This window comes from Hyla sarda, chromosome 2, assembly GCF_029499605.1.
Source record: "Hyla sarda isolate aHylSar1 chromosome 2, aHylSar1.hap1, whole genome shotgun sequence".
NCBI classification, from domain to species: domain Eukaryota; kingdom Metazoa; phylum Chordata; class Amphibia; order Anura; family Hylidae; genus Hyla; species Hyla sarda.
In genome coordinates, this window is record NC_079190.1 from 45,398,572 (window position 1) to 45,424,712 (window position 26,141).

General features: G+C 43.5%; 1 pseudogene; it reads left to right on the forward strand.

The window, feature by feature from the left end:
• The first annotated feature begins 22,529 nt into the window (after positions 1 to 22,529).
• Positions 22,530 to 22,689, forward strand: LOC130359834 (U2 spliceosomal RNA; annotated as a pseudogene).
• Positions 22,690 to 26,141: the final 3,452 nt, after the last annotated feature.

Below are 26,141 nucleotides of genomic sequence, written 5' to 3' on the forward strand. Positions count from 1 at the left end.
TATTTGCTTTAATGTTGAACGCTCCGAAGACTGTTCTTGTTGAGTGTAGAGTGACCTTGTCAGGAGTGGGATGCTGCCTGACCCACAGACAGCAGTTAACACTGAGGACCCATTCACACTGTGAAATCTCCACCTAGAGATAATCTGGATGGAGAATCCATCTGTAGCAGTTGCTTGGAAATAACCCATCTCCATAGACAGCAATGCATTTCCGAGCAGATTCTGCCAAAAGAATATAGGGTTCTTTAAGACACCCAGACAACTGAATAGCGCTGGGTGGAGTAAGGGAGCAATGCTTCCCCCATAATATAGACAATGCTGCCTGCATCATTCTGCACTGACTAGGCCTGACTAGAAGAGCCCAGAGCAGCAATGCAGTGAGGGAGCAGAGAAAGGTGAGTATTGTAAGGGGACAGGTTATTTAGGTTCCCTGCTAGAACACAGAACTTCAACCCTTCTGTCAAAGCAGGATGGGAGTTGTTTGCAACAGATGAAGAGTCACAAATTGGGAAACAATAATTAAAGAGCACAGAGGTGAAGTTCATTTGGGGGGCAGTGGTGTCATTCATTGTTTGAGAGGGCATAGAGGCATCATCATTTGGTCCAGGTCACAATTTAACAATTTAATATTTAGGTACCACAGCAGGGGCAGTATTGTATTCAGGGAACAGTATACGGCAGTATTATATTGAAGGGTACAGTACGTGGTAGTATTATATTGAGGGGCACAATGTGTGGTCGTATTATAGTGAGGGGCACAGAGTGTGGTCATATTCAGGAGCACAGTATGTGGCAGTGATATATTCAGGAGCACAGTATGTGGCAGTGATATATTCAGGAGCACAGTGTGTGGCAGTGATATATTCAGGAGCACAGTGTGTGGCAGTGATATATTCAGGAGCACAGTGTGTGGCAGTGATATATTCAGGAGCACAGTGTGTGGCAGTGATATATTCAGGAGCACAGTGTGTGGCAGTGATATATTCAGGAGCACAGTGTGTGGCAGTGATATATTCAGGAGCACAGTGTGTGGCAGCATTATATTCAGGAGCACAGTGTGTGGCAGCGATATATTCAGGAGCACAGTGTGTGGCAGCGATATATTCAGGAGCACAGTGTGTGGCAGCATTATATTCAGGAGCACAGTATGTGGCAGCGATATATTCAGGAGCACAGTATGTGGCAGTGATATATTAAGGGGAACAGTCTTTAGCAGTATTATATTTAGGGGCACAGTGTGTGGCAGTATTATATTTAGAGGCAGCTTGTGTGGTAGTATTATACTCAGGGGCACAGTGTGTGGCTGTATTATATTAATACAATAATACATAAATTTAGGTGCACTACTACGGTAGATGTAGACAGTAACATATGACTAACCCTCAAAACTGATGTTACAATTGAGACATTAGCCAGTATATTCTTATATGAGGAACATACCTGAGCCCACACACAAAAGCCAAGATTTCTCATGTGGCACAGGCAGGGCCGCCATCAGGGGGGTACAACCGATATCCCTGTAAGGGGCCCGGACCGCCAGGTGGCCCGTCCGGTTCCAGAAAAAGAAAAAAAAAATTATGTCAGTGAGTGATTGTCACTCACTGACTGCTGGGGCCAACACATTGTACACTGACTGAATGACTGACTGTACTCTGTACAGTCAGTCAAATCAGTCGCAGATCACACACTGCAGCGGCTGCACTGCTGCTGCACAGCACATACCTCCGCTCCGGCAGCCACTGTCTCTTTAAATCTGCAGCAGTGGTCGCTGGGAGGTACGTCTGCTGCGCTCTGCACGCTGACGCCGGCCCTGACGTCACGTGACCGCAGAAGCCCTGTGGCGGAGTCCGGAAGAGGAGGCCAGTGTGTGGAGCAGCAGTGTCTGACAGAGCGGAGCAGCGCAAAGGAAGAGCCTGCCCTGAGGAGGACGGCGGGTCGCACGGAGCAGAGGGTATTAAGTAAAAATAAAAAGGGAGAAAAAAAATGTATGACTGGAGCTGGGGCAGAACCATGTGGTGGTGTACAGTCTGGGGGCAAAGACTGAGGCCTACAACTATATGGGGGCAACAGTTAGCAGCAGAGAGGGGCCTGCAGCAACTATATGGGGGCAAGTTGCCTCCATATAATTTTTGTAGGCCTTTTTAGCTAATAGATGCCCCCTCATAAACTTGTAGGCCCCTTTGAGAAGGGCCTACAACAACTATATGGGGGCAACTTAAACATGGGGGCCTGCCCAAACTATATGGGGCCCCCATAAAGTTTTGGTAGGCCCCTCTTCTAATAGCTGCCCCCATAAAGTTTAGGTAGGCCCCTCTGTTAATATGGGGGCAACTATTAAAGGAGTACTCTAGTACTGACAATTCCTCATCCGTTGTGCCCGGACTGGAAAAAAAATTAAAATAAACTTTCACTCACATTCCTCCGTTCCCCCAGAATGCTGCTACAGCTGATTAGTCCTCTGGTTCTGTCTTACTCCTGTGCACAGATCATCACACGGCGCTCAACCTATCACCGGCCGAGGCGGGACATCGCTGAGGCCAGTGAAAGGCTGAGCGCCGTGTGACAATCCATGCACAGGAAAATGGGACCCGAGGACCGATCAGCTGTAGCAGCGAGGGGGGAGAGGTGGGGTGGGGCCCAGGCCTTGAGCTGTGTAATTTCTGATGGCAGCCCTGTGCTCGGGACCTAACACTAAACCTACCTGTGCCGTATGGACAATACCAGGGGCCAGTGGGCAATTACAGCGGCATTAGGTCCAACTCACAGCCTGTCCCCAGGTTACCTCCAGTGTGGCTGAACACATATACAGTGGGAGGAGGGAGGAAGGCTGTGAGCCCCACCCAAGTAGGCTGATACTTTGCCGGCCTCATAGGTGCACCTACATGCTGCCTATAATAGTGATCAAGGTGAATTAAGGCTGAGTTTCCACTTGGTTTTTACTCTGGCAGTTTTTTTTATATCTGGCACTGCAGTTTTTAAGCCAAAGTCAGAAGTGGATCCATAAGGGAGGAGAAGTGTAAGTTCTTCCTTTATATGTCCTATTCCTTTTGAATACACTTCTGGCTTTGGCTCAAAAACTGCAGTGGCAGATATCCAAAAACTGCCAGAGAGAAAAACAAGTGGAGACGTAGCCTAAATGTGGAGTTTGTACACATCCAAGTATAGGATTTAAACAACAACAAAGACGTGGTCTCAAATGACAGGAAGTGCTCAACCCCAAATGCAGTTGTGCTGGGGGAGCGGTATTATAGTAAGGGGCACAGTGTGTTGTAGTATTATATTCAGGGGCACAGTGTGTGGCAGTATTATATTCAGGGGCGCAGTGTGTGGTAGTATTATATTCAGAGGGTACAGTGTGTGGCAGTATTATATTCAGGGATACAGTGTGTGGTAGTATTATATTCAGAGGGTACAGTGTGTGGCAGCATTATATTCAGAGGGTACAGTGTGTGGCAGCATTATATTCAGGGGCACAGTGTGTGACAGCATTATATTCAGGGGAACAGTGTGTGACAGTATTCTATTCAGGGGCACAGTGTGTGGCAGTATTCAGGGATACAGTGTGTGGTTGTATTATATTCAGAGGGTACAGTGTGTGGTAGTATTATATTCAAGGATACAGTGTGTGGCAGTATTATATTAAGGAGCACAATGTGTGGCAGTATTATATTCAGGGGCACAGTGTGTGGCAGTATTATATTCAGGGATACAGTGTGTGATAGTATTATATTCAGGGATACAGTGTGTGGCAGTATTATATTCAGGGGGTACAGTGTGCGGTAGTATTATATTCAGGGGGTAAAGTGTGTGGTAGTATTTTATTCAGGGATACAGTGTGTGGCAGTATTATATTCAGTGGGTACATTGTGTGGCAGTATTATATTCAGGGGCACAGTATGTGGTAGTATTATATTCAGGGATATAGGGGGATATTTATCAAAGTTGTTTATGTCCCGCATCAATATAGACCAAACTACAGAGGGTTAGTCTGGTCTATTGTGCACCTAATCTATCAAATGGCGCACAGCTCTTGATAAATGCTGTGCACAGACTGCATGATCTATGCTTTAGTCTATATTTAAACCTGCTCCAACATGGTCTGACATTTCGGCGTACTTTCAGCCTATGCGACTTGTCGCTGAAAAGTCGCTTTTGATAAATTCAGCACCAATGCATTTTTCAATGCATTTCAGTCTAAAATAGACTTGCATGCATCATGTTCTAAAAATCCTCTAGAGCAAAAGTCGCAGAAAAGTCGCACATATTTAGACTGCGACTTTCTGTGCGACAAATTTAGACAAGAAAAACCAGTCTAAATCCTTTGATAAATCTCCCCCATAGTGTTTGGAGGTATACAGGTCATACAGGGAACAGTAGATTTACATCCTCCCCACTTCAGTAGCTTATATTACCCTGTGACCTAATATTAGGGTAATAATATTGTTCTGCAATAGGTAGTACCTCTTTCTTGTATGGCACTGTAGCCACTAGGTGTGAACTGGGACCTTCACCTGGATAAGCGGACCCTCACTAAGAGTAGTTGAGTACCCTTGCACTATAGTTATTGGGCAATCCATGAATTGAGCTTCCAGTGTACTGAGCGCCACCGCAAATGTAACCATGCCGCTTTAACATTACTGCATGACAAACTTATGCAATTGTTTGATATCATGTAAAATGTTCTCTTCATCACATGCCATACTTACATAAACCCTCACAGACGGCCCAGACTCCATTACAGGCACCAATTCACATGTTACCAAGGGCTGACACATAGCTCTTAAGTGGTGGAACTAACCTGCATTCACATGGGGCCGGTCACAAGGACGCCTGGACCTATTTCTGTCACATGGGGCTACATTATGAGTCCGTACTATCAGTCCTTATATAACATCATTATCTAATTTAGTTATTTACGGCACATCAAAGGACTGTGTCTATGGCCAATGTCAACCTTTATGCTACTAAAATGAGAAAGAAATCTATTGGAATATTATTTCAACTTTTACCCCATTGGGCTATTTAGTGTTTTTTTTTTCTGTTATATTAGGTCTTATTTTGGCTTTGATCAATATGTATTGGCCATTTATAGTCAAAGTTATTGTAAAGTTCTGCATTTAAGACAGGTAGACAGTAAAGTATGGAATACGCACATACTAATGCCTACAGTGGGGATCAAAAGTTTGGGAACCCCAGGTAAAAATTTGTATTAATGTGCATAAAGAAGCCAAGGAAAGATGGAAAAATCTCCAAAAGGCATCAAATTACAGATTAGACATTCTTATAATATGTCAACAAGTTAGATTTTATTTCCATCATTTACACTTTCAAAATTATAGAAAACAAAAAAATTGCGCCTGCAAAAGTTTGGGCACCCTGCAGAATTTATAGCATGCACTGCCCCCTTTGCAAAGCTGAGACCTGCCAGTGTCATGGATTGTTCTCCATCATCACCAGGTGATGTCAATCTCAAAGGTTTTAAATGCCCAGACTCATCTGACCTTGCCCCAACAATCAGCACCATGGGTTCTTCTAAACAGTTGTCTAGAAATCTGAGACTGAAAATAGTTGACGCTCACAAAGCTGGAGAAGGCTATAAGAAGATAGCAAAATGTTTTCAGATGTCAATATCCTCTGTTCGGAATGTAATTAAAGGAGTACTCCGATGCACCACAAAAAAAAAAAATGCCACAATGTAGCCCATTAACTGTAGCCCATTAACTTACCTGCCCAACGACCCCTCAATCTTGTTAAACGGCCCAGCCATTCTCCTGTTACGGCCGCCCGAAGTTCCTGGCCCACGCTGGGAAAAACTACATCTCCCAGCATGCCCGCTCCTGACATCTGGCCAGCTCCTGCCCTCCCCCTGATTGGGTGACAGCGCTTAGGTGGGCGTTTGCTGAGCTGAGCCTATGACAGCTCAGCTCAGCGCATGAATGAATAAATTTAGTTAGGGGGAGTAGCCGACTCTGGGCTGGGAGGCCGGCACAGCCCGCAGTGACTCATGGGATCGATGAGTCACCGGGCGAAGATGGCGCAGGATCGTGAAAAAAAGGCAGTCAAGCGTCATCAAAGGCACCAGCTTCCGGCCTGATGGAAAACCGAGGAGAAGTCCGGGAAGAAGCCAATATGGACAAGGTGAGTACATTACAATGTAATATAACTTTTATTCATGCTTCTTTTCACAGGTAAAGGTTTTGCGTCGGAGTACTCCTTTAAAAAATTGCAGTCATCAGGAACAGTGGAAGTTAAAGCAAGATCTGGAGGACCAAGAAAATATCAGACAGAACAGCTTGCAGGAGTGTGAGAAAAACAATTCAAAACCCACGTTTGACTGCACAATCCCTCCAGAAAGATCTGCCAGACATTGGAGTTGTGGTACACTATTCCACTATAATGAGATACTTGTACAAATATGGTCTTCATGGAAGAGTCATCAGAAGAAAACCTCTTCTACGTCCTCACCACAAAAATCTGCGTTTGAAGTTTGCAAATGAACATATAGACAAGCCTGATGCATTTTAGAAACAAGTTCTGTGGACCGATGAGGTTAAAATTGAACTTTTTGGCCGAAATGAGCAAAGGTACGTTTGGAGAAGAAGGGGAACAGAATTTAATGAAAAGAAATTCTGTCCAACTGTTAAGCATGGAGGTGGATCAATCTCGCTTTGGGGTTGTATTGCAGCCAGTGGCACAGGGAATATCTCACGAGTAGAAGGAAAAATGGATTCAATAAAATTTCAGCAAATTTTGGATGTTCACTTGATGCCATCTGTGAAAAAGCTGAAGTTAAAGAGAGGATGGCTTCTACAAATGGATAATGATCCTAAACATACCTCGAAATCCATGGGGGATTACATCAAGAGGCATAAACTGAAGGTTTAGCCATGGCCTTCACAATCTCCTGACCTCAACATAATTGAAAATCTATGGATAGACCTTAAAAGAGCAGTGCATGACAGACAGCCCTGAAATCTCAAAGAACTGGAAGACTTTTGTAAGGAAGAATGGGCAAAGATACCTCAAACAAGAATTGAAAGACTCTTGGCTGGCTACAAAAAGCGTTTACAAGCTGTGATACTTGCCAAAGGGGGCAGTACAAGATATTAACTCTGCAGGGTGCCCAAACTTTTGCAGACGCCATTTTTTTGTTTTCTGTTATTTTGAAAGTGTAAATGATGGAAATAAAATCTAACTTTTGTTGACATATTATAAGAATGTCTAATCTGTAATTTGATGCCTTTTGGAGATTTTTCCATTTTTCCTTGGCTTCTTTATGCACATTAATACAAATTTTTACCTGGGGTGCCCAAACTTCTGATCCCCACTGTATTATTTTACCACAGAGAGATCCTTAGGCTATGTTCACACCTAGGGTGTACATAGTGTAATTGATTATAATATTATGAATAATAACAGAATTAATAATAATATGAAATCACACAGTTTTTTTTCTCACCACATTTTCACTTGTATTGCTTTGGAAATATGTCAAATTTTGGTTTGGTTTTATCTGAATCCAGTAATGATGTGAGTGCTAAAAAAAAGACTGCTTAAAAAGCCCCAAAAAAAATTTATAATGAAAAAAATAATATATATGTATATATATGTTAGGGAGGTAATGGAAATTGCGGTTAATTTTCAATACCGACATAGTAAAGCTGTGTTTTTATCGTGATTTTCTGAAATGTATTTAAAATTTATGCAAATTGCTGGAAAACATAGAAATGTTAAATATAAATATCTTTATTATCTGCCATAGGTGCTTACGATTAGGACGTTACTCAATTCCCCCAGGAAGTCGATGAACTAGCGACACTTGTCCTACAGCTTCTCAAATCCCTGCAAATAAAATTCTTCCGACTTATATGCAGCATTAGCTTCCCCCAAATCGTTGTCCCTTTAGGTGTTTTTTGAGATTGTGGAACAGATGATAGATAGAAGGTGCCAGGACGGGTGAATAGGGTGGATGGGGCATCACTTAGAAGTCAATTTAACCATTGTTTTGCCTGGGGGGGGGGTGGGATGACGCATTGTCCTCTTTTGTTCGGATGTCAAAACTTTTGGGATCCACTTTGCTGCAAGCTTTCTCATTTCCATGGCGTTGTGAATAATGGCCCCACGTGATATTCCCAAATATGGAGCAATACTTTTGGCTGCTGTTCCGCGGTCCTTTATGGTCATGGATGGCTTTCACATTTGCAGACACAGACGGAAGCGGGCCTTTCACTGGGTTTCTCATTGGCCAGTTTTATAGATGACAACCCAATGGTTAAAGGGTTCTCCACTGGCCAGTGTTCGGAACATTTAGTTCAGAACGCTGTGTGCGCACTGTGGGGGTAGGCCATGCACCCTCATGCTGTCATACCATGCCTCCCCTCCTCCTTGCAAGGCTATGCAAGGGGGCGTGGCCTACCCCCATAAACGGCACGAAGGGGCGTTGTCCGGAACTAAATTCCGAACACTGGCCAATGGAGTACCCTGGGGTACTCCGGCACTTAGACATCTTATCTGATTATCGGCGACCACAGGGCCGGCGGCGTGTGATGTCACGCTCCGCCCCTCAATGCAAGCCTATGGGAGGGGGCATGACAGCTGTCACGCCCCCTCCCATAGGCTTGCATTGAGGGGCGGAGCGTGACATCACACGCTGCCGGCCCTGTGGTCGCCGGTAATCAGACCCGGAGCGAATATGCTCCGGGGACTGATTTTAACTGGGGTGCTGCATGCAAGATCACGGGGGTCCCCAGCGGTAGGAACCCCGCGATCAGGCATCTTATCCCCTATCCTTTGGATAGGGGATAAGATGTCTAAGCGCCAGAGTACCCCTTTAACTGTTGTATATAAAGGACCACTGTCACCCAAAGGCTATGACATATTTTCATGGATCTACTTCCTACCTTTACCTAGGAGAAACAGGAACCTGATCATGGTCCGATGTTTTTCCACAATGGATTTTTCTGGAGGTGCTGCATGTTCATTTTTGGAAAAATAAAAAGAAATTAAAATCATAGGTGGTTGATTTTTGCACCATTGAATATAGACACATTGGCCAGTATACACTGCAATTTACAGCTCCCTAGCTATTTTTCTTCTAGGGAAGACTCAATACTTTTAGCAAGAAGTATGTAATTGGGGGCTGCTGTAAAGATCCTTTTATGTGGGTAAATAATTGCGCTGATCGCTGTTATATCAAGTCTATTGTTGCTTGTTAAAAGGCACATAGGGCTTTTCTCATGGGGAGATGTTCTACCAACAAATGGTAAGTGTTAGGGCCGCATGAAAGATGTGGTGGAGCCATTCTTTGGTTGATCTCATGGCCTTTTACACTGGGCAATTAAAGGGGTTGAACATTCCTATGAATGCTATACGGCTCATGTATTGGACACTTAAAGGGGTTATCCACCCTAAGGTGATTTTAGTAGTAAGTACCTGCCAGAACTGTGTATTTCCTGTTGAATTTCGTTCCCTAAACTACACATCCCATAGTTCCATGTTTGTAAGTATGAAGTCACTTTCCTCCCTCCCACACATCAGCCACCCCACCCATTGAAACACACCTGGGATCCCTTCAATGCAATACACCAGTGTTTTCTGATCAGGGTGCCTACAGCTGTTGCTAAATGAACTCCAAGTGAAGCCGGACAGATTCCCTCTGATCACCTGACTAGTGATGCCATGTCTCAATGCACTGCAACCTGGGAAATCCCAAGACCCAAGTCATTTTGCATGCTGTTAAAAATAAATATTGGGGCGATAATCGCATAAGAATTGTGAGAAAACCGTCACGCACAGATACAAACACTATATTATGAACTACACTAACTTTACAGCCCCTGTAGCATAGTCAAATAAAAAAAATCCTGGAATACCCCTTTAAAGGGGTATTCCAGGAAAAAACTTTTTTTTTTTTTTTTTTTTTTAGATCAACTGGCTCCAGAAAGTTAAACAGATTTGGAAATGACTTCTATTAAAAAATCTTAATCCTTCCAATAATTATCAGCTGCTGAAGTTGAGTTGTTCTTTTCGGTCTAAGTGCTCTCTGATGGCATGTGTCTCGGGAGCTGTCCAGAGTGGAAGCAAATTCCCATAGCAAACCTCTTCTACTCTGTGCAGTTCCTATAGGAATTTGCTTCTACTCTGGACAGCTCCCGAGACACATGCCATCAGAGAGCACTTAGACAGAAAAGAACAATTCAACTTCAGCAGCTCATAAGTACTGAAAGGAATAAGATTTTTTAATAGAAGTAATTTACACATCTGTTTAACTTGCTGGAGCCAGTTGATATATATATATATATATATAAATAAAAAGTTTTTTCCTGGAATACCCCTTTAAGTTGTCAACATAGAAAATATGTGTGGTGTTACCCACAGCAGTGCTTCCACAGAGATAACATATTCTGTAGACCCTCAATGTTCTTTGATCTCCTGCACATTGACAAGATTTCTCCCTAGGACAGGAGATTTTGCCGTTTCGGAATTCCTTGTTGTGGATTTTGCGGACAGGTGGTGCCCACATGGGCGTAGAATACCAGATGAAGAACTTATGACAGGCAGAGATGATGAACAAGAGGATCAGATACAGGAGACATTGTAGAACAGTGGTCTTCAACCTGCGGACCTCCAGATGTTGCAAAACTACAACTCCCAGCATGCCCGGACAGCCGTTGGCTGTCCGGGCATGCTGGGAGTTGTAGTTTTGCAACATCTGGAGGTCCTCAGGTTGAAGACCACTGTTGTAGAAGAACCCAGCACTCTATGTACTCTTGATATGTAGGCCGGGTAGGTAACATTTAGCATAATGAAGTCGTAGGAAAGAGGGGAAAAGAAGACAGGGGGCGCTCCCTTCGTTTACATATACCGACTTAGTGTGACCCTCCACCCCACCTAAGTGATATACTTACCAGATCGGATGGCAAGCCTTAGTCCCAGGTTTCCCGGGATCACTACTTGCAGTGGACCGGTGGAAGTATGGTTATGGAGGGTAATGGCTGCCACACTCTGACCGGGACTGGACCCTTGCACAAGCGCCAGATTGAGCAACACGTGAAAAATTGAGAAAAGCGGTCTATAGAGGTGCTGCGCAAAACGTGGTAACAGATGAGAAGATTCAAGCCAGCAATAAATATTTTATTTTGACAAAATGGACGACGCGTTTCGGCACACAGAGAGTGCCTTCCTCAGGTCTCTGAGACCCACGCCAGCACCGCTCATCACAGGAACCCCACAAGTGCAATCTTGCATCTGATCCACCCCAGAACTTGTTTGGACCCGAGGAAGGCACTCTGTGTGCCGAAACGCGTCGTCCATTTTGTCAAAATAAAATATTTATTGTCCTGTGCTGGCTCGAGTCTTCCCATCTGTTACCAAGTTTTGCGCAGCGCCTCTATAGACCGTTTTTCTCTGTTTTTTTTCCCCATTTAGCAGAATGAGCAATTCCTGGTATACAGAGATCTATCCCAGCATTGTGATCTCTACAGGAGGCCGCAGCATTTACTGTAAGCCATCGCATAGCTCGTATTATGGGAAGCAGGTGATGTTTTGTCTAGTCTGACTAGCCAAAAATGTTTTGCCATAGTCAGAAATAATCACTGACATATCGGATGAAGGAGAAACCACAAGACAAGAAACCCGTATATTATCAGTAATGGCATCTGCGGGAGTAGAGTGATGACAGCCTAAGTGGATTTCTGGGGTATGGGCAGATGTGCCTCAGGGGAGGAAGAAATGAATGAGAATATATAACCGAATACTGTACCCTGAGCGTACCTGTGTGACATACGACTCTCTTGTCTCACTGCCTGTGGGCTCTCTATACAGGTGAAACCCGAAAAATTAGAATATCGTGCAAAAGTTCATTTTATTTCAGTAATGCAACTTGTCTGCGGAAGAAAGCAGGAAGTGCTCCAAAATCTCCTGGTTGACCCTGGACTTAAAGGGGTACTCCACTGGAAAACATTTTTTTTTTTTTAACCAGCTCAGAAAGTTAAACAGATTTGTAAATTACTTCTATTAAAAAAGCTTAATCCTTCCAGTACTTATCAGCTGCTGTATACTACAGAGAACGTTTTTTTTATTTTTGAATGTCTTTTCTGTCTGACCACAAGTGCTCTCTGCTGACACCTCTGTCCATGTCAGGAACTTGTCCAGAGTAGGAGCAAATCCCCATAGCAAATCTCTCCTGCTCTTGACAGTTCCTACAATGGACAGAGGTGTCAGCAGAGAGCACTGTGGTCAAACATAAAGGAAATTCAAAAAGAAAAGAACTTCCTGTGGAGCATGTAGCAGCTGATAAGTACTGGAAGGATTAAAAAAAAATCAATAGAAGTCATTTACAAATCTGTTTAACTTTCTGGCATCAGTTGATTTAAAAAATAGTTTTCTAGGGGAGTACCCCTTTAATGAAGCACAGTGGACCAACACCAGCAGATGACATGGCTCCCCAAATCATATAATATATTGGGGATTTGGGGTTTTCATGAGCTGTAACCATAATCATCACAATTATGACAAATCACATCTTGAACTATCTCGCTTTGCATGTAATGAGTCTCTTATATATCAGTTTTACCTTTTAAGTTGCATTACTGAAATAAATGAACTTTTGCACGATATTCAAAATTTTCAAATTTCACCTGTAGTAGTAAACATGATAATTGACTGGGTGACAAGTCAATAGGGAACTGCAAAATGCCAGATCCACTTGGCGTTTTTCAGTTTGGTGTTTTTTTTTTATCCTTTTGGTGTTTTTCAGCTATTTTTGGCTCCTTGGCAGTTTTTCAACAACGACCTCTTGTTGAGACTTTGGGCGTCTATGGGAGTGAAAAAACGCCAAGAAAAATGCCACATGGGTTTTAACTTCTTTTTTGGACTTTTAGCGATCCAAAAAAGTGATGGAGATACCTTTTTTAACAAAAAGGTTAATAAAAAGGTTTAATAAAAGGTTAATAAAAAATTTCATAGGGTACCATTGAAAAAAAAAATGATAAAAAAGATACAGTAGTGATGAGAAAAATTGTATTTAACTAAATGTATCTATTTTATAGCAACATTTTTATTGATTGAATTCAATTTTATCAATTTATGTGTGAGGGCAGGGCACTAGAAATGTAGCCAACCATAATAAAAATTTAGAAAGGGGCCATTTAAATGTAAAAATAATATATTTGTTATAAGTAGTTTGGTTAAAATTTTTATTAATAATGTATTTTAATAATGTGTTGAATAAAGTGTGTGTTCGTGTGTGTGTGTGTTTTTAACTTTTTTCTCTTTTATTCGTTTATTTTTTAATTTTTTTTAGGTAGTACTACTACTCCCAGCATGGAACATACTGTTCCATGATGGGAGTTGTAGTACATGTACTAATTGACAGATCGCCCTGGGTGTCACTTCTAATAAGCCAATCACAGCTCTGCGGGAAATATGAATATGTGTATATATACGTCAGTGCAGGGGACCATAGAAGAGTGGCCGCATCTATACATTATACAGGAGGATCACAGCGGGTGTCAGAAGTGACACCCACAGTGATCTTTCCTTAACTGCAGGTACTACTACTCCCAACATGGAGCACATTCTGCTCCATGCTGGGAGCTGTAGTACCAGCATTAATAGACATATCGCAACAGGTGGCAGAAGTTACACTCGCTGCGATCTGTCTATTAATGCAGGTACTACAGCTCCCAGCATGGAGCGGAGTGTGCTCCATGTTGGGAGCAGTAAAGGACAGATCACAGCGAGTGTAACTCATGACACCCGCTGTAATGGTCCTTCATCCATGAGATGTGGAGCGGCTTTTTCCTGCGTGCCGCATCTCTGCTCTGAACTCCGGATTGCCAGTGATGTGAATATAAATTCACATCACTGATTCATATTTCCCTCTGAGAGCGGTGATTGGCTGCCACCATCCAGCCAATCACCACTCTGGGCGGAAAATATGAATTCTATTCACATCACTGGCCGGCCCGGAGTTCAGAGCAGAGATGTGAGCGCTGTATAGAGCTGCTCCGCGTCTCTGCAATAGATAGGACGATCGCATCGGGTGTCAGGAGTGACTATTAGTACAGGAACTACTACTCCCATCATGGAACAGTGTGTTTCATGCTGGAAGTAGTAGTACTACCTTAAAAAAATTTAAATAATAAAGAATAAAAGTTAAAAACACACACAGTTTATTAAACACATTATTAAAATACATTCCTAATAAACAATGTTAACAAAATGAATTATAAAAAATATATTATTTTTACACTTAAATGGCCCCTTCCTAAATTTTTATTATTGCTGGCTACATTTTTAGGTCCCTCTGTTGGGTACATCTTTTTCCATTCCTACTGCATCCTTTTTTTTTTTGGTACTCAACAAAATTAGAAAAAAAAAGCCAAAGGGGCCAAAAATGCAATTTTCCCTCAAAAGCAAAAACGCCAGAAAAACTGCCAAAACTTAGGTAAAAGCTGTGGCAGTTTTTTTGGCATTTGTGCTGGCGTTTTTTAGGTGTAAAAAAAATAAACAAAACAAAAAATGGACACCTAGCCTTATAGGAGCAGCTGATGTCAGCTAGTCAGTACTCACTCTGTGACTGATTGCCTCTAATTACTTAAAGGGGTACTTTCCGGTGCCAGAAAGTTAAACAGATTTGTAAATTACTTCTATTTGAAATATCTCAAACCTTTCAGTACTTATTATCTGCTGTATACTACAGAGAAAATTCTTTTCTTTTTAAATTTCTTTTTTGTCTTGTCCACAGTGCTCTCTACTGACGCCTCTGTCCGTGTCAGGAACTGTCCAGGGCAGCATAGGTTTGCTATGGGGATTTTCTCCTGCTCTGGACAGTTTCTGATACGGGCATTAGGTGTCAGCAGAGAGCACTGTGGACAAGACAAAAAAGAAATTCAAAAAGAAAAGAATTTCCTCTGTAGTAAACAGCTGGTAATAAGTGCTGGAAGGATAAAGATTTTTTGATAGAAGTCATTTACAAATCTGTTTAACTTTCTGGCACCAGTTGATTTAAAAAAAAAAAAAAATGTTTTCCACTGGTGTACCCCTTTTTAAGTGTGCTTTAAAAAAAAAAAAAAAAAAAAAACTTTTGTCTTGTCCTAAAGGCATTTCAAACATTTTTAGTGGTCGGGGTCTGAGTGTTCAAACTCTGACACATGATGAGAACGACCAGAAGAGAAGAGGGCACCAAAGCACTTTTTTCCCCGCTATATGGACCCGGACTTTGAACCCGTACACATACATTATGACAATGTGCATCAGTTGTGTAGCATCCGGCATCCATTGTTTCTGAACGCCAGAGGGGGGCACTTATTAGCAGCTGTTTGCTACAGAGGAAATTATTTTCTTTTTGAATTTCTTTTCTGTCTTGTCCACAGTGCTCCCTGCTGACACCTGATGCCCGTATCAGGAACTGTCCAGAGCAGGAGAAAATCCCCATTGCAAACTTATGCTGCTCTACATTATGATAATTTTTCCCTAACCAGGGTGCCTCCAGCTGTTGAAAAACTACAACTCCCAGCATGCCCAGACAGCCCTGGGCATGCTGGGAGTTGTAGTTTTGCAACATCTGGAAGTCCACAGTTTGGAGACCACTGTGCCCTTCCAGATGTTGCAAAACTACACATCCTCAGCATGCCCTTACTGTCCAGGCATGCTGGGAGTTGTAGTTCTGTAACATCTGGCCCTTCAGATGTTGCAGAACTACAACTCCCAGCATGCCTGGACAGTTTTGGCATACTGGGAGTTGTAGTTTTGACACATCTGGAAGGGCACAGATTGGGAACCACTGTATTAGTGGTCTGCAAACTGTAGTCCTCCAGATGTTGCAAACTACAACTCCAAGCATGCTGGGAGTTGTAGTTCGGCAACATCTGGCTCTAAAGATGTTGCCGAACTACTACTCTCAGCATGCCTGAGAATGTTTGGGAGTTGTGGTTTTGCAACAACAGGAGGCACACTGGTTGGGAAACATTGTCTGTTTCCTAACTCAGTGTTTCCCAACCCGTGTGCCTCCAGCTGTTGCAAAACTATAACTACCAGCATGCACTGATAGACTGTGCATGCTGGGAGTTGTAGTTTTGCAACAGCTGGAGGTTCCCCCCCCCTGTGAATGTACAGGTTACACTCACATGGGCAGGGGGCTTACAGTGAGTATCAGGCTGCAAGTTTGCGATGCAGCAAATTTTGCGCGGCAGCTCAAACTCGCAACGGGAAAATCGCTGTAACCCCCCGCCCGTGTGACTGTACCCTAAAAACACTACACTACACTACACTAACACAAAATAAAAAGTAAAAAACACTACATATGCACATACCCCTACACAGCCCCCCTCCCCTCCCCAATAAAAATGAAAAACGTCTGGTACGCCAGTTTTCAAAATGGAGCCTCCAGCTGTTGCAAAACAACAACTCCCAGTATTGCCGGACAGCCATCGACTGTCCAAGCATGCTGGGAGTTTTGCAACAGCTGGAGGCACCCTGTTTGGGAATCACTGGCGTAGAATACCCCTATGTCCACCCCTATGCAAATCCCTAATTCAGGCCTCAAATGCGCATGGCACTCTCACTTTGGAGCCCTGTCGTATTTCAAGGCAACAGTTTAGGGTCACATATGGGGTATCGCCGTACTCGGGAGAAATTGCCTAACAAATTTTGGGGGGCTTTTTCTCCTTTCACCCCTTATGAAAAGGTGAAGTTGGGGTCTACACCAGCATGTTAGTGTAAAAAAATAATTTTTTTACACTAACATGCTGGTGTTGCCCTATACTTTTCATTTTGACAAGAGGTAAAAGGGAAAAAAGCCCCCCAAAATTTGTAATGCAATTTCTCCCAACTACGGAGATACCCCATATGTGGGCGTAAAGTGCTCTGGGGGCGCACAACAAGGCCCAGAAGGGAGAGTGCACCATGTACATTTAAGGTGATTTGCACAGGGGTGGCTGATTGTTACAGCGGTTTTGAGAAACGCAAAAAAAACAAAACCCCACATGTGACCCCATTTCGGGACCTACACCCCTCACGGAATGTAATAAGGGATGCAGTGAGAATTTACACCCCACTGGTGTCTGACAGATCTTTGGAACAGTGGGCTGCGCAAATGAAAAATTTTGTACAGCCCACTGTTCCAAAGATCTGACAGACATCAGTGGGGGGTAAATGCTCACTGTACCCCTTGTTACGTTCCTCAAGGGGTCTAGTTTCCAAAATGGTATGCCATGTGGGGGTTATTTTGCTGTTCTGGCACCATAGGGGCTTCCTAAATGCGACATGCCCCCGAGCAAAATTTGCTCTCAAAAAGCCAAATATGACTCCTTCTCTTCTGAGCATTGTAGTTTGCCCGTAGTGCGCTTCAGGTCAACTCAGAAGAGATGGGGTTACAAATTTTGGGGGGTATTTTCTGCTATTAACCCTTCCAAAAATGTGAAATTTGGGGGGAAACACACATTTTATTGAAATTTTTTTTACATTTTTTTACATATGCAAAAGTCGTGAAACACCTGTGGGGTATTAAGGCTCACTTTATTCCTTGTTAGGTTCCTCAAGGGGTCTTGTTTCCAAAATGGTATGCCATGTGGGCTTTTTTTCCTGTTCTGGCACCATAGGGGCTTGCTAAATGCAACATGCCCCCCAAAAACCATTTCAGAAAAATGTACGCTCCAAAATCCCCTTGTCGCTCCTTCCCTTCTGAGCCCTCTACTGCGCCCGCTGAACACTTTACATAGACATATGAGGTATGTGCTTACTCGAGAGTAATTGGGCTACAAATAGATGTATACATTTTCTCCTTTTACCCCTTGTAAAAATTCAAAAATTGGGTCTACAAGAACATGCGAGTGTAAAAAATGAAGATTGTGAATTTTCTCCTTCACTTTGCTGCTATTCCTGTGAAACACCTAAAGGGTTCAAATGCTGACTAAATATCATTTTGAATACTTTGGGGGGTGCAGTTTTTATAATGGGGTCATTTGTGGGGTATTTCTAATATGAAGACCCTTCAAATCCACGTCTAACCTGAACTGGTTACTGAAAAAGTGTGATTTTGGAAATTTTGTGAAATATTGGAAAATTGCTGCTGAACTTTGAAGCCCTCTGGTGTCTTCCAAAAGTAAAAACTCGTCAATTTTATGATGCAAACATAAAGTAGACATATTGTATATGTGAATAAAAAAATTATATTTGGAATATCCATTTTCATTACAAGCAGAGAGCTTCAAAGTTAGAAAAATGCTAAATTTTCAAATTTTTCATCAAATTTTGGGATTTTTCACCAAGAAAGGATGCAAGTTACCCAAAAATTTTACCACTAAGTTAAAGTAGAATATGTCACGAAAAAACACTCTCGGAATCAGAATGATAACTAAAAGCATTCCAGAGTTATTAATGTTTAAAGTGACAGTGGTCAGATGTGCAAAAAATGGCCGGGTCCTAAGGTGTAAAATGGCTGGGTCCTTAAGGGGTTAAAGGGGTACTCCGGTGAAAACCTTTTTTCTTTTAAATCAACTGGTGGCAGAAAGTTAAACATATTTGTAAATTACTTCTATAAAAAAATCTTAATCCTTCCAGTACTTATTAGCTGCTGAATGCTACGGAGGAAATTCCTTTCTTTTTGGAACACTGATGACATCACGAGCACAGTGCTCTCTGCTGACATCTCTGTCCATTTTAGCAACCATGCATAGCAGATGTATGCTAAGGGCAGCATGGTGGCTCAGTGGTTAGCACTGCTGCCTTGCAGTGCTGGGGACTTGGGTTCAAATCCCACTAAGGACAACAATAAATAAAGCGTTATTATTATTATTATAATAACGTCAGCAGAAAGAACTGTGCTCATTAGGTCATCAGAGAGCATTCCAAAAAGAAAAGAATTTCCTCTGTAGTATTCAGCAGCTAATAAGTACAGAAAGGATTAAGATTTCTTAATAGAAGTAATTTACAAATATGTTTAACTTTCTGCCACCAGTTGATTTAAAAGAAAAGGTTTTCACCGGAGAGGTTTTCACCGGAGTACCCCTTTAAGCGAGATGCCAAATGGTTCTTGGCCCCTTTGTTTACAGGTTCGGCATCAATCCCAGAAGTCGGACCCCCCCCCCCCACACCCCAATTATAATCTCATGGCATATCCCAGCACTATGCTATAACATTACACAATGGTAATATCACTGTAAACCAGTTTTATGTGAATTCTTCCCCCTCCCGACCTGACAATTACAGTAACTGACAAGCGGGTGATGACTTCATTATAGCATCATTTCATTTCACTTCTATTAGAATTCGTTCTATAGCGCGAGATCCGAGTCACTTGTCAAAACACGTCTGCGAGTGTTTTATCTAAAGCGTCAATGACACTCTTCCCATTTCATGTATATACTGTAAAGCTTTGTATCTAAAAACAAACATTGCATGTCATTATGTAGATGGGGCCGTGCGCTGCGCTCACATGGTAATGTCCCTTCCAAAAAACCCAATTAGTTTTGCTCTGCTTATCACAGTGCAGCAATGACAAAGCCACCGGCCCCCTCTCCCCCGGGACCTCATTACCATAGGAGACGCTCAATAATAAAGATTTGTTTCCAGGACTCAACAAGAAATGTACCAACAATAACAGCCCAACAAGGACATGCAGGGCACAGGAACTTAGCACAAAGTACAATATCGCCCTATTTCTTTCCAATTATAGGAGACAGGGGCGTAGATATAGAGGTAGCTGTTGCATCGGGGCCCTGATGCCTAAAGGGGCCCCAAAGCACATCTGCCCTATAAAAGACCAGTATTATAATTGGCATGTGGTGACCCAGTACAGAAGTGGCCCTTCTGTACACTATTGGTCCTATCAGGTGGACTCAGTCCCAGGCCCCTGGCCCCCACACTCCTCAGAACTCTCATGATCCCTTTTATTGTATAAACAGTTAATGTATTATATTCATGTTAATGTGCCTTTAACCGCTTAAGGACCTGGGGTTTTTTCCGTTTTTGCATTTTCGTTTTTCCCTCCTTACCTTTAAAAAATCATAACTCTTTCAATCTTTCACCTAAAAATCCATGTGATGGCTTATTTTTTGCGCCACCAATTCTACTTTGTAATGACGTCAGTCATTTTACCCAAAAATCTACTGCAAAACGGAAAAAAAAATCAATGTGAGTCAAAATTGGTAAAAAAAAACGCCATTTTGTAACTTTTGGGGGCTTCCGTTTCTACACAGTACATTTTTCGGTAAAAATGACACGTTATCATTATTCTGTAGGTTCATACGATTAAAATGATACCCTACTTATATAGGTTTGATTTTGTCGTACTTCTGGAAAAAATCAAAACTACATGCAGGAAAATTTATACGTTTAAAATTGTCATCTTCTGACCCCTATAACTTTTTTATTTTTCCGTGTTTGGGGCGGTATGAGGGCTCATTTTTTGCGGAGTGATAGGAAGTTTTTAGTGGTACCATTTTTGCATTGATAGGACTTATTAATCGGACTTATGAATTTTTTTGCGCGCACGCCATTGACCGTGCGGTTTTAATTAATGATATATTTTTATAATTCGGACATTTCCGCACGCGGTGATACCACATATGTTTATTTTTATTTTTATTTACACTGGTTTTTTTTATGGGAAAAGGGGGGTGATTCAAATTTTTATTAGGGAAGGGGTTAAATGATCTTTATTCACTTTTTTTTCACTTTTTTTTTGCAGTGTTATAGCTCCCATAGGGACCTATAACACTGCACACACTGATCTTTTACATTGATCACTGGTTTCTCATAGGAAACCAGTGATTGATGATTCTGCTGCATGACTGCTCATGCCTGGATTTCAGGCACTGAGCAGTCATTCGGCGATCGGACAGCGAGGAGGCAGGTAGGGATCCCTCCAGCTGTCCTGTAAGCTGTTCGGGATGCCGCGATTTCACCGCAGCTATCCCGAACAGCTCCCTGAGCTATCCGGCATGGTTTCACTTTCATTTTAGACGCGGCGTTCAACTTTGAACGCCGCGTCTAAAGGGTTAATAGTGCGCGGCAGCACGATCAATGCCGCGCGCTAATAGCCGTGGCCCCGCGTTATAGATCGGGAGCGGACTCAGGGCGTACAGGTATGCCCTAGGTCCTTAACAGGTTAAGTGTTGTTACTAAGCCTGTGTAACCAGGAAAGGTGCCAGAGACCAGGTGACTTGTTGGTGACCTATGGGACCCCTTCAAATTGCTCCCTTATATACCAGGGAGGAGCTAGCCTAGTCAGTCTTAGCTGAACTACAGTCAAGTGAAGACCTCAGAGTGTCTGGTGTTCCTGAGGGAGACCAAGGCCTAACCACGCAGCCACTATCCATGGAACCCCCTACAAGTTAAAGTCAAAGCCTGGTAAGCTTAAATACCGGGGAGACATGTAGCCAGCATAGTCAAGTCTGTCAAGTCTAAAGTCAGCGTGGGTCCAAGTCCACTACAAGTCCCAGCGAGCCCACAAGTCTCCTAAAGCCATTGGTCATCTCCTTGGGCCTAACTGACCTCTAAAGACTTTTAACATCTGTCTGCCTCAGTAAAACAACTGCCGTTGTTCTGTAACCTTGCATAGGAATGATTATTTGCCCTGCGCCTGGCCTAGGAACCACGCCATGGTGTCATGAATGCTAAGGGTTAATAACATCTGCCCTAAGGGTAACAACTTCGGTCTTCATCACACCCCGCACCACAGGCATATGGGGCCCTGTTGCAGATTTTGCATATGGGCCCAGAAGCTACAAGCTATGCCTCTGATAGGAAATCTACTTTTAGGAGATCTACTATGATCATGTTGTGACTATCTCGGGTTATTTAGTGATAACATTCACGGTACCCTTGATTTGCATAGAGAATAGGCAAAATTTAGAGTGGGTCTTAAAGGGACACTGACAGGCTGTTTACCTACACTAAACCCAATATATTGGGTTATAGAGTGGGGGAACAGCATTAAAATGAGTTGTCACTTACTTGAATTAATGAAGTACTTGCAGAGTTATAGATCTTTAATCTTCTAGTTCTGGCTCACTGCGCTCCCCTGTCCCCTCCATATTCCTCCTCTGGCCCGCCCCCCTAATGAATATGCAGATGCATTCACTCTCACGTCTCTAGGACGTGAGAGTCTGTGTTCTGCTTTGAACAGAGCACAAGAAAGCAAAGTGCAGAGCGCAGGTTCTCACGTCCTAGTGACGTGAGAGTGATTACATTTGCATATTCATTATGGGGGCAGGCAGAACGGGGAATAATGAGGAGGCAGGGGAGCGCGGCGAGCAGGCTCCCCACCTCCATTGCGCACAGCTGCGCAATAGGAATAGAAGACAGAAGACCTATAGGTCTGCAAGTACTTCATTAATTCAAGTAAGTGACCCCTTATTCACCTGCAGTTCACCTGCACTATAACCCCGTATTTTGGGTGACAGTGTCACTCTAAGATGGATAGCTATTTTTGTAAATGTGTCAAAACCTCAGCAGTCACATAAATCCCTGAATGTCTTTTTCAACACATAAGAACTGTTATCACAATGCCTGACATCATGGATATTGCTTCTCGGCCTTTTGGCTAAGATCTAGTGTAGTATCTGTTCTTATCAGTTTCATGCAGGTGAGGATGGGTGCTGCATGGTAGGGAGCAGGTGTACCAGGGTGTTCCGGGGCTGGTTCTGAGGAATCAGCTTGATGGCTGCCCTGATGTGACCTCTTTCCTCCGGGTCTCGCCATGAGGCTTAGAGGGTCTAGAGCCGAGGTACTTTAGTGCCTCGGGGAGCGGTGACCCCGAGGTGCCGAAACTCACTGAGAGTATTGGCTCACTGAGTTGAAGCATGGACACCATGATCTCTTCACCTTTGTGGCACTCACCTCTTGATTCCAGGCCTTCTGGCTAGGATTAGATAATTTTTTTATAGATCCGGCCGGATGTCCAGGCAGTATATCTGCACATATTCCCTCATTTGTTTCTTTTTGTCTCACTGTGTCACTTTTTGCGTGTTGTGTGTCCACAGAATTTGTCAGGATGCGGTAGCCCTTCTGGATGTCCCTCCTGGCGGTCTAGGGGAGGTGTGTGTGGCCATTAGGTTCCGTACCTCCCTGCAAACACCCCGGGTACTCCTGCTTTGGCAGGGTACCGACTGTTATAGGCTCTGCGGGCAGATAGGGGGATGCCGGGAGCATTTGTGGTCCCTTAGTAGCTTCGGCGAAAAGGGACATTGAACCTGGAACCTTGCAGGTACCTTTTGGTCCAGAGGAGAAGGGTAAGGTTTGTTGGGGGGTCTCTCTCCCATCGGAGAAGGGTTTGCGATAGACCGCATCCTTTGTGCACATTATTTTAGTGTAACACGTTTGCACTTTTTCTTGCACTTTGGGTGATTCGAGAGCACGTTCCTCGGCTCTTTAAAAAAAAAAAAAATGTCTGACATCATGGATGTCTCTTGTAGGGTTTGAAATGTTAAAATATTGGACACAATGGTTTGTGCGGTTAAATTGCACCAACTTAGGAGTGTGCTGGGTGACAACTGCTAATCTGCTTAGGCTAAGTACACACTGCTGTTGTGCGCCGACCTGTTCAGAGTCAGTTCGGCACAACTGACATCGCCAGGCAGAGGTGGATCTCCCATTAGGCGAGTTAGGCGACTGCCTAAGGCCTTGCACTTGAGGGGGCCTCGCAGCTGCCTAACTCCCTCCCCCCCTTCCCGAAGTGAGTGGCGATGCATACGGTACATGCATTGCCACTCTGTAATGCCTGGTCTGGGCCGCATATAACTATAAGTACGTCTTAGATACTCGTCTATAGTTAAATGCAGGGCTCTGTTGATTGACAGATCAAAGAGCCATTGGCTCCCCGCTCTGTCAATCTCCTTTGTGGCTGCCTGCGATATGTAGACAGCTGCAGGAGACCAGAGTGTCCTTCTTCTGCGCTCCAGCACATGAGTGAGGTCATCATCATGCGCCGGAGCACAGGCGGAGGGGAAGAGGAGAGAAGAGGCCACACTGCGGACTACAGGAGCCAGGTGAGTATTGTTGTTTTTTTCCCCTCTTTTTTAAACCCTTATATTGCCTAAAGGGGGCTTCTGTTTCCATCACCTAAAAGGGGCTGCTGATTTTACTGTAGTGTCCCAGTAAATGACCTTGTCCTGTCCCTGTCTAAAGTCACCGCAGTTAGAGTCCCTCCATTCCACAGGGCTCTCCTGCAGGGCTTGCCCCTTGGTCGCCTCATATAAATGTATTTCTGTATAGTGTACAAATGTATAGGACCTACCTAGGTCACGTGATATATTATAATGGTTGTACAGATATTTAGGACCTTCCTGGGTCATGTGATATACCCAGAGCTCTCTGGGTTCAGGACGTACAGGCTTTGCAGCCAATGGGATTAGTCCAGCCCCCCTAGTATATAAGGGGCTGTAGTTTGTAAATTCTCTCAGTTCCTGACTATCAAGCATATCTCAATTCATCTCAACTAGTCCAACGCCTAAAGAACCAGCAGCCACTAGAACCGTGAGTTAAAACTCTGTTTCCTAAATCCTTGTGACTACTATTTAACTCAGCTCATACAATTAGTAGCACAGTGGCCTGCTTAAAGCTAAAGATTATTAGTCCCAGCAAAGCCTGTGAGGAACCTGCATCCCGGTTACCTCAGGAGAGACTGTATGTTTATAAAGACTGTTTGCATAAGAAGTTCAGTAAAAGTTCCAGTTATCTCATAAATCAAGCTGTGGACATTCTGTTTATTTCCTGACATAATACCATCAGACCCTGCTACATCATTGCCTCACCCAGCTCACCACATTACTACCTAATGTGCATGTGCACATTAGGGGCATGTGCTGCTGGTACTACTACCTAAAGGGGACATGTGCTGCTACTACAACCTAAAGGGGGCTGCTGCTGGTACTAACTACAGTAAAGGGGGCTCCTACTACTACTGTCTAAAGGGGACCACTATTTCTACCACCTAAATGGGGCTGCTGATTTTACTACCTAGAGAGCTGCTATAGCTACCCAAAGGGAGCTGCTACTACTACAGTATTACTCAAAAGGGGCACTCACCATCTATAAAGGGAACTCTGCTCCTACAGTCACTTCATAGACAGTTAACCATGGATAACATAATTATTATCATTTTACATTATTGCTTTCCTGCCTAAGGCGTTAATATACATCATAGGGCGGAAATGGGTTAAGGGAAGCTACCTTCAGTAGGTAGGTTTGCCATCTTTCTTGCAAAAAAAATACAGGCCATGCTAATTTGCATAATTAGTTATATATGCATGATGTCACATTTATCCCCTCCCCCTGATCCCCCTTTGCCATAATCATTCCTGTTCATTCCCCCCATGCCATGCATTTAAGTTGATCCCCATCCCCATGAACCCCATGTCATAACCATTCCAATTGATTTATCCCGCCTCCCACTGATCCCCCTGTGCTATAACCATTTAACCATTTCAACTGATTCCTGACACCCCCCGATGCCATACTCTTTTACTCATTTCAATTGATACCCCACCCTCCCACTGATCCCGCTGCCTGTACCTAGTTACAGTACCTGGCCTACATGTCTATAGCAGGCTCCGGTGAAGCATAAAGGTATCTGTCAGCTATTTGTGCCGGCGGGCAGAACTGATGAGGGACGTCCTCCTGCGCGGCTCCTCGGTGTAACGTCAGGGGCGTCCTTCATCAGTCCCTGCACAAGTTTAAAAAGTGGCTGCAGCGCCAGGTGCTTGTTATGCAGCACGGGCTGTGACCTTACAGCAGTGAGCTGCGGAGGCTGCTGCAGGCTAGTGGGGCTAAGGGCACATCATTTGATTCTGTCCGCGGTGGCCGGGGCTCTTTCCTAAAGAATACCGGCCTGTGCATGGCTGGTATTTTTTCTACAAAATTACCTGCAGGGTGGCAACCCTATGAGTAGGTGGCACTGTAGAGCAAGTTCTTTCCTTCTATAAGATGAGATACTTTGTATATTAGTTATGTAATAGAAGAAATAGGTTTCCCCAGTAACCCAAGGAAATAATAAGAGACACCAGGTAAACCAAAGAGGGGCACCGGTGGCATCTAAAGAACCTCTGTGTCATTTTCTAAATATGTTTTCATTTTCTATTAAATGCCATGTGCCTTCATTTCCCTCAGGCCTCAATGTTCTGCCGTCCAGACCTCAT